The sequence below is a fragment of the Anser cygnoides genome, chromosome 15 (genome assembly GCF_040182565.1).
Source record: "Anser cygnoides isolate HZ-2024a breed goose chromosome 15, Taihu_goose_T2T_genome, whole genome shotgun sequence".
NCBI lineage: Eukaryota > Metazoa > Chordata > Aves > Anseriformes > Anatidae > Anser > Anser cygnoides.
The window spans coordinates 16,571,221-16,577,404 of NC_089887.1; positions in this window are offsets into that span (position 1 = coordinate 16,571,221).

Consider the following 6,184-nt stretch of genomic DNA (forward strand, 5'->3'; position numbering starts at 1 on the left):
ATGACAAAGCTAAAATCAGTTTTCCCCAACCTGCACCACCATAAACTTGACCAATGCAGTGCTCCAGATCAACCTGTAAATCCTTGTGGTAGTGGCATTAATGTGGAGCTAGAAGGCCATGTGGAGACTCCAAGATGTTTCTTTTAGCAGGAGTCTTGAGGACTGTAAAAACTATGTGATGGGAAAGAGGTGGCACAGAGGTTTGTGGAGGTAAAGTGAACTTGCCCACCTGCTCTTATAGCCCTCAACTGCAACAGCTCCTTTGCCTGGATTGGATTAGCTTTGTATTCCTGTTGTCCAGCATTGGCTGTACTGGCTAACTGATGACTTCAAAAAAAGTCGTTTACAACTCTTGCATTGCTTAGAGCTAAATGAAACAAGTGGCTTATGTTCCTGAATAAAGGCATGCTGAACTCCTAAGGAGAAGAATCCTTTCTCTTTAAACTGTTTGGTAAGTGGTTTAGGCTCAGTGGAGATGTCTCCGTTTCAAAATATCACTGTGGGATTTTGCAGGGGTGATGCTGATGCTTTAAAGAATCTGAGTTTCTCAAAGCTTTAAAGGAATGCAAAGAGCCATTAGGATTACTTAACTAGCATGCCCAGTCCCTTTACCCAATTTGAAAACCAGTCATTCAGCAAGCAGAAACAATCCCTCGGGTGACTCTTGCCAGTGATTTTGAAATGGTTCTTTGTAAAGCAAAACATCCAGAGTTACATGAGCTGCGCTCAGAGGCAGGAAGATGACACCGGAGCATGGGTCTAAAAACTGCTGATATGCTCTTGCTGCACCGAACATCTCATTGCTGCTTGCAGAAAAAATATGTTCTGGCTATGAAAATGAAGTTTTGGCCTGAGGAATTTGTAGCTGTTGCAGATTAGATGTCAGCTGTTTGTGGGCTGTGGTGTGGGGCAAAGTGGCAGGAGGGCTTTGCCGCAGGCTTCCAGGAACACTGGGAAATTTGTCAGATGGCTGGAGAAGAAAGTCCAGCTCCTGGTGCCTAAGTGTTGCTGGGAGAGCAGATGCAGATGGAGTCTACAATTGTTTTCTGCAAAGACTGATGTTTGGTAATGGATACAATCTGCATGTGGAGGGAGAACAAGGTACAATTCATCAGAAACAAAAAAACCCTCACAGGTTATACAATAACATTTTCTGAAAATTCAGCCTTTCCATATGGCTGTAGCTGGTTGCACTCATTAACATAACTGACCTGAAGTAGGGACAGGGGACTTAATCAAATCCTTGTTTTATTCCATTACGTGCTCTCTCTCCAGCCTACCTGATAAACACTTGGATAGGCACAAATAAAGATCTCTTGAAGGAATACGAAAAGGGCCACCAGAGGCCACCACCTTGAACTTGTCCTTTCAGGCATTACCTTTAAGTGTGGTCCCTTAGAGCAATCCAGCTGGCAACCTCTAGGTAAGCTCATTGCAACCTCAGATAAAATTACTGTCAAGAAGAGCCAGATCTTCAGCTGCTTTATGGTGCTGTGCCTGTTTCCACTGCTTGGGAGTATGAATCACAGGAGCTTCTTCACGTGGTGAAGCCTCACAGCAGATTGGAAGCAGGAAAGAAGAGGTGAACCTTCCAGTGACGGGCAGGCTGCAGCTCCCTGACATTCATGGTGTGCAAGTAGAGAGGAAGAGGAGAAAATCCAGCGCAGACACTATGCCCCATAAATCCTATGTGGTGGTAGAGCCCCTGATGTTCCAGGAACCATATGTCAGTGCATTCCACACACTGCTGCAGTGATTTGGCTGCTGCCTTTCTTTACTTGGGAGCAATCTGAAGCTCCAACTGTTAAAAATCAGATGTATAGAACCACTACCAGGGAGTCCGAACTGCTCATTTTTGCACCTTTCAGCCCTACTTTCTGGACAGCGCATAAAAAATGTCTTCAAGTAGCATGAATCCTTGCATTAACTGGCAGAGAAAAAGATTAGATGACCTGAATGGTCCAAGGCATATAGAATGAACTCTAGCTATCCTGAACTCTGGAGGAATTCTGTTGCTTGTTTTGTTTTAGCCCAGTTTTTTCTTTTGTTTCTGGCATCCAGCAGATTGTGCCATTAGCTGTGCTGTGCTGTGCAGTGGCACTACGCGGGTTTGCATCTGTCACCAATGGGTTTGCATCCTTCACCAGTGGGTTTGCTTCCAAATGATTATTTTGCCTTCTAGTGCCTCAGATTTTTTTCCTCTGTATAACTGCTGAGGAATTAATGCTTTCTTTAGCTGATGAACTAAGAACATCAGATGAACAGAACTATGGAACAGAAAAGCTCTTTTGAATTTACTAGCTGTATTTGCATCCTTAAAGAGCTGTGTGTTGTCATCTGTCTTTTGTGAAGATCAAAATACATCTTGACAGATTGCTTTCCTCCTTTCTCCATGGCTGAGGGCAACTTTGCTGGCCCCTGGTACTGAAACTGTCACTTTTTGTTAATCCTACACGTTTTATGCATTTAAACTTTCAAATAAATCAGTAGTGTTGTTGTAATCTCCATAATCATAACATTATACAAGAATAACTCTTGCATGTCTAGCCCAAAGTTAGATTAGGCAGCTGTAAAATATAGGATGAGATGGCCAAGATAGTGCCTTTCAGATAACTTGGTTTTCCTGGAGAACCTGTGTCTTTGTGGCAGTGCCAACTGTCATTCTACGTGCTGGCTTGCACCTCTTGCCTTAGAGGCCCAAATACTCCTGTCTTGCATGTGTCATTTACTGATTCACTTCCGGCTCATCCCCTGTGAAGCAGAGAATATTATCTATTATTATAATAATGTTATCTATATTGTTTACACACAGGCAGGAAACAGTGAGAGAGGGACTGAGAGCGGACACAAACAGCGCTGCTGCCCAGCTGGGAGGTGCTCCGGCATGTGCCTTCATCGTATCAGGGTAATACACGAGGCAGTGGATGGAGTGATATGTCTTGTGTTTTCCTGCTTCTGCAACTATCTCCTCAGTTTTATTTTTTTGAAGATATATTGTTTCTGTCACCTGCCAGAGTGACATTTAATCCCTCTAGCAAAATCCAGGTTTACCATTTCACATAATGAAACTTTGTTAATAAATTGTGAATTAAATGACATTATTTGCTTTCTCCTTTGAGCTTTGTTTTTATACAGGACACAAAGAAGTGCAAGATGGGGAAAAGAAAGTCAGTATTAATTGATGGTAAAATATTAATGCTCCTTCAAAATCTAAGGTGGAATAAACGACTTGATTTTCTTCTACATGGCCTCAGGCCTGGAGAATTTCATTCCCAGGAATGAACTGCAAAGCTTGTGGTAGCACAGGGATCTGCAGGTGAAGTTGGAGAGCAGAGTGAAAGGCAAGAGCAACCAAGGAGAGAAAAAACATCCAATATGAATTAGCGGGCATCCTCTTTCTCCCTTTTAGAGGAAAGGGTTGAGACTGAAGCAGGGCCTGGAGGAAGGGCCTGTTCAGATGTCCTAAGAGTCATGGTAGTGGAGAAGCCTGCTCACAGGGCATGTATGGACAAGGTAGCACAGAGCAGTGTTTCATCACTACATCAGCTTTCACTGTGTCTCCGGATGTCCCCAGCTGTACTTTGCAGGTCTCTCCAGGTGGCAGGATGTGCCTGTTAACCCCGTGGGATCCTCACCTTGCCCAGCAGGTTTGCTGATGCTGCTGGCTGCCATCAGCCTGAGTTTGACAGGTAAATAATATGAAAATCCCTTTAACTTTCTCTCCACCCTGCTTTGGAGTTCACACAGGGCTCTGGTATAAGTTGAACTCACTGGGGTCCTTTGAAGTAACATGGCAAAGTTCATGCAGCACAGTGAGGGCCCGTATAGTACCTGTCCTATGTGCTGGCAGGGAAATGGCACCTGGTGCCATTTGCTGCAGCATGGGGCCTTTACAAGTCCTTTTGGGCTGTGCTTGTGCTGCTGTCAGGTAGCATACCAGGAACGTGTGTGTGATCTGGGTCCCCAAAAAGCTGCTCATCCCTCTGACACATGCTTGATGGGTGGCGGTGCTCATCTGGCCTATGAAAAGTATGAGCCAAGTGCCCAGCTCTGTGGATAGATAGGGTGGTCAGAGGGAGAAGGGCCTGTGGGGCTGTGTGGGGGCTGCTTCGGGCTGGCCTGCACTGTGCCCCCATGCTGATGCCCCCTCCGTGCTCCTGGGCAGTGGTTTTCCTTGTGTCCAGGTGGGCACCTGGGGTGTGAAGAAAGACATGCCTTCAGCAAGCTGGCTGTAAGGTATGTGAGTACTGAAATGAGTAAAGTTATTATAAGGTCTGGGCTGGACTTATGAACGCAGTAGACAAATAGACCTAGACTTTCCCCTGTTAAGACTGTCATCTTTACCCTATGGTTTAGCCTGCCGGTTACATGAAGCTGGTACGTTTACAGCAGGTTTATTGCCCTTATTATGACAGAAATGTGTGCCAGTAGTAGAATGGAGCAGGCCATTCCCTCAGCTCTTTGCTGGCCACGCTTGCAGAGCTGGCTTCGTATGTAGCCAGCAAGCACAGTGGAGTTTAACCACAAGCTTCGTTTCAACTTTGTTAGGAAATGCCTTGGTTCACACCACATTCTCTTCTTGTTCAGTTTCTCAGATTTATTTATTTCTTTGTTAAAGATAGAGGCCTTCAAGCAGGATTTTTGTGGACATCTCAAGCAGATTTCTTCTGGTGCGCTGTGGGCTGTGTGTATCAAAGCAGGCCGGGAGCCCAGGACGGGTTTTGAGACACATTCTTTGAATCGTGCTGCCATCTAGGGTGTGAGCATGCAAAGACTTCTCCACAAACACAGTCATTCACATTCTCCAAATATTTTCCACAGAGTTTTCCAGATTGTTTACTCCCCGGGCAGGGTGGATGTACTGCCAGGTCTCGGCCCACCTGGGCTGCTGGGGCAGAGCACTGCTTGGAGATTAAACACACATCTAGGATGTTACACAATATTATTCCATGGAAAAAGCTGCGTAAAAATATTGCAGAGTAGCATTACTTTGTGGCTCAGGAGTTAGCATGGTGTTGGGAGACCAGGAACTAATTCTTGGCTTTGCTGTTGGCCTCCTGCTTGGCCACTGGTGAGACCATTGCCACTTTCACTTGATGCAGTCTGTGTGTGGGCTGTCCCCACTGAGGTTAGAGGCCTGATCTCAAATCGTCCCTTTACATGTGCCTAGGCACACATGGTTATTTTTACAAATACCTGTACAGCTTGTCAGGTTTGGTGGAAGATGTTAGGCTCTTGTTTAAGTCAGGGGCTAACGGCTTTCTGTGGAGCAAGCCTTACTCATGGTGCGTACTCGCTCTGTGCAAAATGTTGCTTAGCAGCTACAGGGCTGTGCTTGTGCACCTTTACAAAAATCTTTGCCTTGCTTTTATGTTAAATGGCCCATTTTATTTTATTTTGTTTTTTTTTTGTAGATCCAAGAAATTTTTACACATATGTAGAGAAAAACTGAGACAAGGCCTGGCTGCCGACCAGTTTCTGCCTGGGCTTGCAGGCATGGTTAGGGAACAGATGTTCAATTCAGCCTGAAATCCTGTGCTTGAAATCTGCACTAATGGCTCTGACCCCACATCAAGGACATCAAAGTAGAGGTGTTTTTTTCTTTTTTTTTTTTTTTTTTTAAATTTCCAGTTCAGGTGTAACTGAAATTGTTTTACAGACTATTTCCTACAGACTTTGCGTTTGTAAAGCCCAGCAACTGATTCTCTCACTTTTCTGATTTAAACTTGAGCCTGTTTGAGTTTGCTGAAGCTGCGTGACTTTACCGTAAGCTTTCCTTGGTGTATGAGTTAAAGACCTCAGTAAATCCAGCTGGTATTTTACCCTGAGCTCAAATTCCTAGTTAAATGAATTTACATACAGTCTTAAATTCCTCCTAGCTGGCTGTCTCAGTCAGAGACAGACAAAGAGTGGCTGCCAGGGCTGTTTTGCAGTCCATCTGTATAGACAAACTTGGCACTTAATTGTCCAGATCAATACCTATTTTAGTTCTTCCACAGTTATATTACTTTGACCTTCCTGATTGAAGTAATGGTATCTGGAAAAGCATGTGTGCTTTGGAAAGGGGAATATGACAGATGTAGAGAAGTGAGTATATTTTTTTAAAGTGCCTTTTAACTGTTTATGGCTGTAAAACAAAGGACGTGGAGTTTACTATGGATCTCCATCCTGTTCCTGCACATCC